The 13,662-nt window shown below is 40.5% G+C and overlaps 1 long non-coding RNA gene across 1 annotated transcript; it reads left to right on the forward strand.

Annotated features, from left to right (window-relative positions):
- Positions 1 to 1,014: 1,014 nt before the first annotated feature.
- On the forward strand, positions 1,015 to 12,160 carry LOC123787539 (uncharacterized). The gene is made up of 3 exons (XR_006778269.2): positions 1,015 to 1,302; positions 1,581 to 2,883; positions 11,883 to 12,160. It is a non-coding gene; the product is annotated as an uncharacterized LOC123787539 (long non-coding RNA).
- The last annotated feature ends 1,502 nt before the right edge of the window (positions 12,161 to 13,662 follow it).

Raw genomic sequence — 13,662 nt, forward strand, 5'->3', positions numbered from 1 at the left:
GACACGCTGTGACTTCCCCAGCTGGGTCAGAAAAAGGCTCTGCAGCTTCCACCTGGTTATTCTGGGACACCTGACCCCACGGCACCCCCACATCCACCCCCTGTTCAGGGCCCAGCGGGCATGGGAGGCCACATGTGGCGGTCTTGCGAGGAGTTCCAGCAGAGCCCTGCCTTCACCTTGTCCAGACGGGGAAGCAGACGGGAGAGAGAAATGTTCCTGTACAGCCAGCAGTCACGTCATTCCATGTTCCTGAGTAATCCTAAAATCATGAGCCCCGCGAAGCCTCACACACCATGGAGTAGAGACAAGCTTCTCTAAGTTTCTGGCCCACAGAAACCATGGGCGTCATACAAGAGTTGTGTTACAGTACTGAGTTCGAGGTGGTTTGTTACACAGATAAGCAGAGAAGGGACAGAGTGTATGGGTGTGCAGGTGAGAGAAGACCCAGAACGCGGCAGGCAAGCTCCCCTGTCCCCGTTCCCCAAGAGCACGTATGCTTGTCCCTGCATTGAGGTGTCGTGTTGGGAGCCAGGGGGGTCAAGAGGGATGGGAGTGTATTTGAGAAGAGAAACATTCTTGGTGATGAATTCTGAGCATTGAACTTGACTATCAGTTCAGAAATGACTATAATGTATGAAAGACACTGAAACTGGAAGATACTAGAATAACTTAACATTTTAATCCACCCCCCAGCCAGCAATCAAATGGGGCCCTCCAGGTAAGACAAGAATCCATTTGCAAAAGAGAGGGAGCGACACTGACAGCCCCAGTCAGCTTGTAGAACCAGGTTGATGCTGAACACCTGTTCGATGATGGAAAGTCTGTTAATTTCTAGACACTGGATGTGTGGGAAGCAAGCTGACCGAAGTGTGAATGCCATTGGCCGTTTTCATTAACATTGAACATTTTTATTCATTAATCATATTGACAATTAGTGATTTATGATAAATGAGTTAAAGCTCTGCTGCTTTCTGTATTCCTGTGATGTGCTTTGTTTCCTCCATGTTTCAGGATCCCAAGCAGGTGTCACACTATTAATTTATCGGCTTTATGAAGCCCTTCTGAGGTCCATTTGCACCAACTAGATCCCTGCTGTCGAGGCACTGGAAGCTCCTTGCCTCTGTGCACTCACGTCCTTCCAGCTATGAAACGAGCATGATGTGAGCAAAGAAAAACTCCATCAAGCACAAATCAGCCAAGGAAATCTGACTTATTTGAGAATGCAGCAAATTGACATCTGGCCCATGTGGGAGAAAGATGGAAAATAAGTCATAAGAAAAAGGAACAAGGCTATTACAAATGGTAGGTAATTATCTAATGGAAATGTGAAGTTTTAGTTGTATTTTTTCATTTTTGAATTTGATTAATGGTGCAAGACTTCAGCAAATACGTATGTAATTTTGTTGAATGTTTCCCTAGTCAATGTCTCATCGAGACCAGATGTAGAATTATTCAAAACTTAGCAGTGAGCGTAACAGGCATGAAAGATCAAATGTTGCAGCTAAGAGCTGATGTATGAGCTCTCCGTGGAAGGGCTCAGTGATGGGGAAAGGATCCAGGTTTCTCTATCCATTTTATAGGAAGATGCGACCGGATGAAGAAGAGATGTCTTATCGTGAGTGGTTTTGTGGTTGTCTTCAAACCAGGATGACTGTTCATGTCAACAGGAACTGACATAGTTGATATTTCACCAAGTTTCACCTTACATCAGGCAGGTGAAATTAATAAAGGATATTCACAAAGACACAAAGCAATGCTTTTAAAACAGTGAAGTATATGGAGAGAAGAACCGATGCTCTGACACGAACTGTTGCTGTGCCAGGGAGATGGGCTCGTCTCAGGTGCTGAACCAGAACACCTTTGCACACCAGCAGCGCTATGTCCGAATATTTAACATACTGAGTTTGAAATGTTCAGGAAAACACCCTGTTCTTCCCATCGCCACACAGTGCACGTTAACAAGGTGGGGAAGAGACCCTCCTCCTTTTTGTGAATTGTCCTGTTTTCTTTCACAGCAGCAAGAATGAAAGTAATGGTGCTACCTCATGATGCACTGTGCTCCTGTACTTACACGTATGTTTTCTTATTTATGTCAAACCTCGTGAGACAGATAAGGTGACCCTGAGCCAGCACGGTATCAGAAGGAAACCTGAAGGCCTCTTCGTTAACTGCTCAAGGAGAAAAATCATGTGGGGATACGAATTGGCCACAAGGAGATTTGAGTCCTGTTTCTAATGCCATTCATGACGACCTTAGGCCATAAAATTGTTTGTGTCTTTGCTTCCTCATGCCTACAAGTTCAGTCGTAAATCACTGTTGATCTCGTGTGACATCCTATTTAATAAAGAGGTACCATACAGATATATATAATGCAACCTACACGTTTAAAAAAATCCGAATTCAATTTGCAATTATAAAATAATTTGAACAAATATCTGTGACATACAACTGGGTTAACAATATATTTTCTTATCTCCGTAGATTTTTCTTGCTGGTGTATAACAAGGATGATCAGACTTTCAACTCACACTGGATTTAGCTCTCAGCTCAGCTGTGAACCTTTACAAAAGTCACTCTGCATTTTCAGACCTAATTCCCCTTCTCTGTAAAATGGGATAATGATGGTACCTAAATGGGGAGGACAGTCTTTTTTTTAATTTTTTAAAAGATTTTAATTTTTTATTTTTTTCAGTGAGAGCGAGAGAGATCACAGAGGGAGAGGGAGAAGCGGACTGTCTGTAGGCGGAGAGCCCAACGCAGGCCTGGATCCCAGGACCCTGAGACCGTGGCGTGAGCAGAAGGCAGGAGCTTAAATGCCTGAGCCACTCAGACGCCCCAGTGGGGAGGACTATCTTGAGAATGACATGAGTTGATATACGTAAGGTAATGAGAAAAGGGTTGACACATGGTAATCCCAATAGAAAAGCTAGTTCTTAAATTTTAGGAAATGTTTTAGTATCAGTCGACTTATCTTAAATTTCTATGAATAACTTATTCACTTTTACCAAACACTGAGGCTTCATTTTACTTTGCCTTGTCATGTTTTTCATTTACATAATAAATTTACTTGAATTATACTAATATTTTCAGTCACTTTCTGGGGGGGAATTTTGAGAGCCATCTGTTTGTTGATAATAAGGAGGTGTCCACCTTTCTGTGATATACTAATATCCCTTTATAATCTCGATGGTGTGTATGCACTGGCTATTTTGCTGTATGTGATTTTAGTTGTGTGCTGTATCATTGAGAGTGTAAACTTTCCAAAGTGAGACCAGCAGATGTCATTCGTGGAGAGTAATTTTTGGGAAAAAATCTCAGGAAGCGGCGGTAAGATGACCACACAGAATGAGCCAAATCCTGTGATATCTCTTAAACTCTCTCGAAACATTTTTAAAGATAGTTGAGAGTGAATGGCTGGATGTCTAAGGTGTTACCTGGCTTGTGGCAAACTTGCAATGCTTTACCTTAAAATCTAATTTGCTAATGAGTCAACTCCCCAATATTTGCTAGATAATTTCTGGGTGCTGGGAAGTGTGAGCAAATTTTGCATTCTATTCCATAATATCTTGGTATTAATATAAATAGTGCATTAATTTATATAACATGGAAAGGCGTGGCAGTGTATATGCCAAGATTACAGGAAGCCCAGTTTTAGAAGGGGAGACAAATATATTTTGATGTTCCTAATATCTTACACATCGATTAGAATGTGGGTGTGGATTTGTGCACACGCATTATCTGTATTTATGTCCACATCTGTGTGTATATTTGACTGAACGCAACTTGATTGTAGATTTTGGCAACCATATACAGAACCAAATATTTTTGGAATAGAAAAAGATTCTATTCTTTTGGCTTAATTTTCTTTAATTAAAAAAGAAAAATTTACCGTGCTTTTATTCTGTAATATCTTTTTTATTTTAATGCAAATCTTAAGGCACTATTTTGGAGCCAAATCAGTTGAAGCCATATGGTCTGTGAAGTTTTTTTCCAAGTTCATTATTTGCTAACATAGTCTGCCACACTTTAATGAAATGGAGTACAGGGGTTTGGATAAGGGCCAACTAGCAATAAATTTCTCACATTGCTGTTGACTCACCTAGTTTACCCGTTTCAAGACATTGTGAAATTTGCCAAGGAAATCCTGTTTGGTCTAAATATTGAACATGTAATAGAAAGTAAATAAGAGTTAGAGAATTTGAAACTAATCAAGTACAGGAAAATAAGAAAAGTTGAGACCTTGTAAATACCACGAAAGACTTTAAATAACTTGAGTCTATCATATTTCACTAACATTTAAAGGTTGTCTTATCAGTGACCTGCTGACAGCTTCTGTCTTTGCCTATGGTTGATGAGTACCGTGCAATATGAGATGTAGAATATCCATTTGCTTTTTCTAGTAAACGGAAGAATATTTATTTTCGGATTATTGTAAGTTAATTAAATGACACTTTGAAGTTTGTAAGTTCCACAGGAAAAACAGAGTGTTGGATGTCTTGGTGAACTAGACCCATCGTTCAAATAATATATTCAGTTTTATATTGTCGGTTGTGGTCAATGAAGCTTTTCAGTGTAGAGCATATGCTCTCAGCTATTTTATGAGAATTACTGCTTAAAGCAATGATAGGAGACACTTGATCCATAATCTTCTATCATATTTTCATCCTTGGAAATCTTTTCAACTAATGGTGCTCTATGTATGTTTCTCAAATTGCTCTAAGAGCAAGCATTATACAGCTCTGGCGGCTTTAGGCATCTTCACCATCACTGTTAGAGTGTCTATACTATTATAGTTTGTTTTTCTCTCTAGGGAGACATAGAAAAGAAGAATCTTATGGTGAAAACTACCAAGTTAATGAAATGGATAATGTAATTGGCACATTTTCCAGTGTAGTGTTTCCAAGATATTTAACAAAGGTGCTTTTTATTTTTACCTCATTATGTTACAACTTTTACCTTTTTCCAAAAGTTTGTTGTGTTTATTAAATATTTAAACATGATTTTAGTTTCAAAAACAAAGCTTTTAAGATATTTAGCTTGTGTTAGGAGAGATACTTCTGATTTATGATTAAAGAACTCAGGCAACTAGCCAATATCTGAGTTCATTTAACATTTACTCAACAAATGTTTGCTGCTACTTTTTTGGCACCTTGCTGGTGTAGGAGACGTTTTTGAGCAAAAGAGATAGAGACTTTCCTTTCCTGAAGATTATAGTCAATTGGATGACCGCGCACCCCCAAAATCTGCATTCTTAATATCATGTAATTAGAATTTAGAGAATCATATGTGACTAGTGGCTACTGTATGGGTTGGACGTTGTCAGGTCAAGATGCTGAGAAACTACCAAGGAAGCTGACGCAACAAGCCAGCCACAGATGGTGAAGACGTGGTGTTAGTCAATGGCAGTGGGAATGAATATAAGAGGGTGTGCGAAAGGGATTTTTAGGGAGAGGAAGAGATCTGGGTGAGTACTGCTGTCTGGGTGAACAGCCAAGTCCACTGCAGCATCATTCAGCGACAGGGACAGGAGGGCAGGTATGAATCAAAGATGACTCATTATCTTTGAAGTAAAGAAGAGAAGAAACACCAAGATGGAGATGTGGGTGAAGACTGATATTGGAAGGGCAGACACAGAAAATCAACAATTCATGAAAGAGATTGTTATGTATACGAAGTAGAAGGAAATTCAGAAACTGGTGGTGTCACTACTTCCAGAGCAGTTTCAACAAAGGGTAAAGGTTTAAAAGTCAAAAGTCATGGCTGAGTAGAATAAAGACTAAGGAATATCCAGTGGATTGGGACTTTGTGTCAGAGGTAACAGACATAGAGTCCTTTCGAGATGTAGGCTCTCTGTGGGGTTTAATGGTTGAGAAATAAGCTCTTGGTAAGAGCAGATAAACTATGTCTTCTGAGTTAAACTTTTAACTTTATACTAAAATAAATAACTGATATGACTTAATCACTCTTTTGTACAAACATCTCTCAAACAACCTTCTCTGTTAACCTATTTTCAGCAAATATACCAAATAGTCATCAGAAGCAGGAGAGAATCTCAAGGAAGTGACTCAGATAAGGAAACCTTGTTCTTATTTATCTGAAGGGGAAATAGAATCATTGCTACTTTTTTCTCAAATGGCAATGATTATTTTGAACCTATACATTGTCTTTCTTCTGCATATGTGTAAAGCTTTAGAAGGTATTTCTTGTCCTGGGGACCATAAAGACAAATTTCCCTGGCAGGACTAGAGTCTTATCCCAATCAGAGGAGTTTAGATCCTACTGACAAATTCTAGCTAAAGGAATAGCAGCAAGTCAAACCATTTTAGGTGGTTTTAAAATTCATGATAGACTCTTTACCATTCCACGAAGCAACTGGGCCAAAGGCTCCTGCAGGAGCTGTGGAAGCCGATTCCCAGAGTGGGGCTCCTTGGAGGACCTTCCGGTGCTTCCTGATAGCTTGCAGAGTAGCCTATTCTTTTATGAACCAGTGAATGAGAGGCAGGGCAGAGGAACAGTGACTAGATAGCATGATACAACTGCTACGCTTTTTCCCAGAAGCACAGGAGGGCAGAAGGGGATAGCCCTACATGAAAGCCCAACTGGGGAAGTTGTTCTAGAAGCCATCTACTGCTCTGGTGCTGTGTGATGTTGTCCCTGAACCTTCTCAGTGGGTTTCATCTGAAGGTGGTGCCACTTCTGAACGGAAAGAAGATGTCTGTGTACTTTTGGAAGGGCTCTCCTCCTGTCACAATCAAGGGAAAACATCAAATCATGGTTAAATGTTTAGAATAGTATCAACTAAACAACTGGAACAATGGCCAAAGATTTATTAGCTCCTAATACTCAGACTATAGTCTGTAATATTTCCTGTTTAAAGGGAGACGAAGTCCTCAGAAAAATGACTAATTCCAGGACCAGCATACAAAACGAGCCTGGAACAGCTCATTCTGCCAGAAATCAAGGTCGTTATGAACGACTCCCAGGGTCAAGACTACCAAGGTTGTGTCAGTCGAACTCGACCAACAGTAAAGATTATGACTGCAGTGCATTGAAGAACCTCAAATATGTTTTCTCTATGAATTGCATCTCAGGGCAAGCAACTTGTTGCTGGATGAGCAAGGGTTCTCTCTATGAATTATTTCACACAGTAAATGAAGAAGGCACGACAGGAGTAGAATATCAGTTGTTGTTTTTTTTTTTCCCAACCCTTCATGAAATAATGAGTCCACATGAAGATTGTCAATGGCTGCAAACCTAAGGAAAGGAAAAATGACCAAACATTTTGTTACCCTGGTGAATATACACCATGCTATCTGTGGACTATTCTTGCTCAAAACTCAAACCTGATCTGACCAATTGTCTATTCTCATCTACAAATTTGCTGGTTCAAGAAAACTATGGTGATACAATAAACAGAGTCCAGGCTGGGGGAGATTCTGTAGAACAAATAAACTGGCTCCTTCAACAAATATGTTGTGAGCACAAGCCAAACAAAACAAAATAAACAACACAAAAGGGAGATACCGCAGATTGCAAGTTGGCATATCAAACAACGGAACTTAACTCAAACCAGTTATATAAAAGTGATTTTTTGCACTTGGGAAAATTCAAACACTGCATAAGTGAAATAGTTAATATTAATTTTAGGAAGATAATAATATTACAGCTATTTTTACAATCTAACCTTTTGGAGATAAAACTGTTATATTTAAGGAAGAAATGATCTGATGCATGTTCAAAGTCATCTGGGGCACAGGCAGCGTTTGGGGGGGGTATCTTCTTAGACAGCAGAATTCTACATATACCCACTCCGTCCAACCAAAGCTTCTAAAGGTCACACTTAGAGTAACCATGTCTTTGGAGGGGACCAGGTTAATGTGAGGTGGGGGAAACCTGTGTCTACACTTTCATTTGGGTATATAAATCTTCTTTTCTATTCTTATCTGTCTATTAATAAGAGTCCTCCTTTCACGCTATAATTTGGATTTGGTCCCGTGTGGTATTAAGAACTACTATTTTCTATTGTTCCCGAACTTTCTTGCATCCTGAGTACTGATATTTACTTTCATTCATGTTCTTTTGTCAGTAATGCACAAATGATTTCACTTTGAACCTGTTTCAATTTGTCAGGTGTTCTAGGCTTTCTCCAGCCCACTTTGTCAGATTCCAAAATTCTTCCTTAGATACCAGGTCGTGAACTTCTGCTACCTTCTATATTCCTTGGTAATCAAAATAATTCACATAGGGAACGTTGCGTTTATATTTTCATGGCCTGGCAATTTGACACCTCTACAATTCACGGTCACCAAACTCAACTGATTCCCTCAAACCTGCCTGGCTTTTCGCCCATCTTCCTCTGGTTGGCTTGCTCTCCAGCTCTCCAAAATAGTTATTTCAACCATTAGAAGCTCTATTCCAAACTCCAACCCTCCCTGAATCTCAGCAGTGGACTGCTCATGCTACTTTACCTGAAACAGAAGTTATTAGAGAGGAAATCCATCCACGTTCCTGCATGCATAAATAAATAGAATATTTGGCATCCCTTTTCTACCCCAGCTCTCCCTCTTCTATTGGTAAATACTGGAAGCCAGTACCTCCTCTGGGAACTACTCCATTTATGCTTTTTAAATAAAGTTGTTGATTATCTTTCCCCCACATTTTCAGCTCTTCTCTCTCTACCTGATCTGCCCACCAGTACTGAAATGTGATTCAGTCTCTCCTGTTTTCAAAAAGAAAATAAAATGAAATAACTCTGCCTGGATGTTGCGAGATCCCATTATCCCCATCTAGTCATGGCCAGACCCTGGAGGAGAGGGCTGTGTGCACCAGCTCCCCTCCTCACTCCCCCTCACTCTTCAATGCCATCCCTGCAGCTCTACTCCATTACTCAGTGGAGTCTGACGCTTCCTTGGGACCCAGAAAAGCAGGTTCGGTAAAGCCAGAAACAACTTTCACCCACTGCCGACTCAGCTTTTCAGTAACATCAACATGGCTGACACTCCCTCCTCCTTGGGCGCTCTCCTCTCTGGGTGTTTCTGACCCCGTTCTCTCTCCTCTTGCTATAACCAGTCTCCCTCATCCTCCACTACCAGGCTGTCTTCTGCCTGTTCTATAAGCACTGGGGTTTCTCCAGGTTTAGTACTAGGCTCCTTTTCTTCTTATTTTACTCTCTTCCAAGGCGCTCTCATATACCTGCAGCCTTGATTACTGATACCCAGAATATTCCCTACTTTATTCTTCTGCTGAGGTTCTTATTCTAAGTGCCAGGTCTGTATCTTCAATACATGGATGGCATTCTCCACGAATGTTTTAGAAGCATCTCCATCTGGGTAACCCAAAAATTGAACTCATGATCTTTCCCCACATGCTTAAGACACTGCAAAGATTTCCCTCTATTCATCATCCATCAAATTGTCTTAATTAGTTAAAAATAATTTGCCTCAGACCCATTCATATATAGTAATTATTGCTTTCCAGAGAAAGTCCCAAGAGATCGCTATTAAAGTGAAAATGGAATTCTTTTTCTGTTAGAACAAAAATCTCTCCTTCAGATCTGGCTATCCTTATGTTTTACTGGAGCACTAGAAGATAGGAATTTCATTTTAGTTTAATCCAACGTGATTTGTGTTATTTACAAAATGACATGTGGCATCGAGCTAATATCAATCCTAAAAGACTATGCTCTCATCGTTGGAATTAATCAATAAGGTAAACCTGATTTTTGGAATCGATTTCTTCCATTAGCCACCTAACAGAGCCAACAGTTACACTAACTTCACCTCTGCCTCTGAGGAGGACGCCAAAAAAAGTGGAGAGGGAGGGGAAGGCAACAGTCTGAGACTTTTCTGCTTGGCATATTAGAACATTCCCAAGGGTCAAGTTCCATTCTTTGGCCTCCAGTTTGGGTGGAAAGGAAGGGTTAGAAAAAATGGGAATTTATTACACAACTTATTTCAACTTGAGTGTGAATTGGCTAAGATGTAATGAAAGTAAAATTGCACTCAGGGAATCAAAATATATAAATCTGATTCTGAGCTCTGTCATAAAACCAAGGCTCTGCTGAATCACGTAGCAATGCCCTGCCTCAGTTTCTCCAAGTCAAAAATGATCAAATACCCACTGACGGTTAATGTCTGTGGAAGTGGTCTGTGATTACAGTGCAAAAAAATTATAAGCTATTATTCTTTTTAAAAGTCCATAGATTACTAGGCCATCAAATAATCAGATTTAGCTTCACTCAAGCTTGACGTTTTTAAAGCTTCTTGATATGAGAAACCTTCCACCTGGATATCCCAGGGGAATCCAGAAAATGATCAAAAGCCCCCCGAATTCCTGTGCTGCTGACAGTGTCAACCGAGGCAAACCAACCAGCTCGCAAACAAAGCAGACCTGGGCCTTTTATCATCGTCCTGTGGGACCGTGTACCAGAATTTTCTTCCAAGGCACATATTTGTTTTCATTTGTCATCTTACTTTTACATTTTTGTTCTCCTAATTTCATTTAATACAAGATGCCAAACACAAACATGTCCTGTGAGATGCTTAGAAGAAAACGTGTTTACTTCTCCCCAGTTGAATATTTTCCAGTTGCATAAAAAATTCTACAGGACAAAGTTATTACTAATTAAACCAACTTTGAAGAAACAATTACAGCTTTATCTCATCCCTATTTTCATCTAGACAATGGATGTAGTCTGTCCTATTCTTTCTATTTATCTGATTTCATTTCAGTTGTGGAGGCCCTGGCCCCCTCTCTCCCGGGGGGTCTGAGGCTCACTTCTCAGTAGCCGATGGTGTGAGAATTTCCTCGGCCAGCCCCTGCTTTCCAGGTGATTTCCTTGTGGTTGTGGCATGCCGGTCATGATGTCCTGCGTGCTGGACCCTTACTGCACTTTCCGTAGCATGGCTGACGGGAATTTTTTTTTAAAGATTTTACTTATTTATTTGAGACAGAGAGACAGAGAGAGAAAGTGCGCGCACGCACACACACACACACACACACACAGACACACACACACACACACCACTGGGGGGAGAGGCGCAGAGGGAGAGGGACGAGCAGACTCTTGTCAGCTGAACTGGGAGCCTGACTCGGGGCTCGATCCCAACAGTCTGGGATCATGACCGGAGCCGAAGTCAGATGCTTAACTGACTGAGCCACCCAGGCGCCCCTGATAGGAGGCTTTGGTCTCCATCTGCTACTTTCCATCAGTTGGTTAAGAAGTGGTTAAAAACTCCAAAAGCAGGTGCTAAGAATAATTAAGATTCTCCAAATGCCCAGCGGATACCCCTAGAAATATTGCTAGGCTTTCATGATCCGATCTTTCAGCAGCACTCATTCGTGGGGTTCTGTTCATTGGTCAGCATTTCACTAGCTTTCAAATTATCAATCCATTTAATAGGAAGAATAATCGTATTTTGCGTATCTGCTCTTATATTCTTTAAACCGCTCAGCATGGGTAGGCACGTTTGTGATTTTGTTACCAAAACGAAATCCTTATTTTAGCATCATTTTGTTGCCTACTAGAAGTGTAGCCTCTTCGTTCTCTCACTCGTTGGTGGGAAGCAGATCCTCAGCATGTTACACCCTTCCGGCTGCTGTCAGAGGACAGCCACCGAGTGTATGCTGCGGGTGCTCTTACACACAGTGGCTCATGCGCGTGTGCGGTGGTTCCCGCTTACCTGTGAGAAATGAAAACTAAATGTAAGGAACACATTTTACCCACAAAATGGGGGAAGATTCATAGGAATACTAGTAATAATGTCAACAAGGGAACTTTTATATTCCTGGTAGACATTTAAGTTTGAATAAACTTTCTTGAAACCAATTTGTTCATATGTATCAAAAGCCTCTAGCCTTTGACTCCGCGATTCTGCTTTTAGGAAATGATCCCACAGAAGCGGCTGAACATGTTCGTACAAGGAAGCAGCTACGAAGAAAGCATGACAGGCTTTTTCGGATAGACAAAAATGGGTTTGATCTGCGTGTTCAACGGTGGATGGATAGTCAGATCATGCAGCCGTGGGACAATACGCCCGGTAAAATGCAGGAATAAAAATAAATTCTCTGACTTGGCAAGATATTCACATCATGCTGTTCAATAGAAAGATAAGTCATTGAACAGAATGGGGAGATTTTATTATTATTATTTTCACATAGAGAACTGATTTTCTGTGGGTGGGTGGGTGATGGGTGACTTTCTCTTCCTTCCCCTGCCTTTATCCCCTTTGCATTTCTGTATTTTATTTTGTAAACAATAAACACATGATAGTTTTTAAGTAAACTGTTAGTGAACTAAATGTTTTTAAATAACACCTTTATATGGAAAACCTCATCCATCTCTTCCTTCTCCTCAGTCCCCTCCCCCATGACAGCCACCAGCTATGGTGCTTAATGGAGGAAAATCCTGTCTCTGTGGTCTGTCTACCCTGCTATGTTAAGGGAACACAACTCATTGATTACCTCACTCATAACATATGAGAAAGGGAAAGGGGAGACAAAAATAGAAGATGATATTCGGATTAAGCAGAATCGGTAATTTGTTGAATATATAAAGTTGTTCTTTACATTCATTGAGGTAAGTATTAAAATGCCAGATACTTTCCCAAGTTGGTTTTGTGTTAACAATGCAAAAAAGTGAGTCACCAATTAATTTAATAGGAAACTCTTATTAACTAAGCAAGGTCGTTGTGGATTATTTTTTTCTCACTCAGTAGCTCAAAATGTTGAAACAGCATTCGAGTAGCAAAGCTTTACCCCTTCATTGTATTTAAATGTCATTAAATTATGTGAAGTCATCTGCAGTCTTGGCATCAAAGTTGCTGAATCATTTTGTGGCTTATTTTGGGCAGTGTGTAGGATTTTTCTTCAACCCGTCTGTTTCAGTAACATTGTTAGAAGAGTTCTTTCAAATAGTTTACTTTGTTTGGACTTTATCTAGGTTCTCTCCTCCCAAATAAATAACTTAAGTACCAGTAACATTTATTTTGACCCATCTTCTCTTCTGAGACCGGACGAGGCCTATTGCCCTGCTTGGATCCATGGGGGCATTTCCATAATGTGGAAAGAATGGCATTCTTAATTATCCATTATGTCCTTTGAATGAATTTCCAGCGATGTGTGTGAGATTCTTTAAGCCTTTTTGGAACATTTCAACAAAGTTAAATTTTCTAAATCTAGGAAGCGTTTATTTGCACAAAGTCAATTGCAAATAGAAAGTGTGGCTATTGTTGTTGCAAAAAATAGAAGAATGAGCGTGTCTTTTTCAGCGCATTGCATTTAAAAATGTCAGAGTACTGCTGCAAAGATCACTTTCGATGAGATTTCATTTGCTCTTCATTACAGCCACATCAAATGCAGCTCCGTGTGCAGGGAAAAGCAGTTGGTGGGTGTGCCCCTGGAGGAAACCACCTTGTGGTCCCACTGCCCCCATCCCCATCAAGCTTTCTTCCCAACGGCGTGGCTTTAAATCTGTAGACTCTGAGTTCGCTAGCTGCGCATAAATTCCTATTGACCTGAACTAGCAGAACTTACCCTCCTCCAAATCTGTTCAGAAATGTGGCCCCCGGGTCTGCAAAGAACTGTTTCTCAGCATCTTTCAGCCAAAGGAGATCCCAAAATGCAAACTCCGTGCCTCAGGGACAGGGGACGAATCTCCGGAGT

This window comes from Ursus americanus, chromosome 19 (assembly GCF_024610735.1).
Source record: "Ursus americanus isolate L20-20 chromosome 19, mUrsAme1.1.p, whole genome shotgun sequence".
NCBI classification, from domain to species: Eukaryota; Metazoa; Chordata; class Mammalia; order Carnivora; family Ursidae; genus Ursus; species Ursus americanus.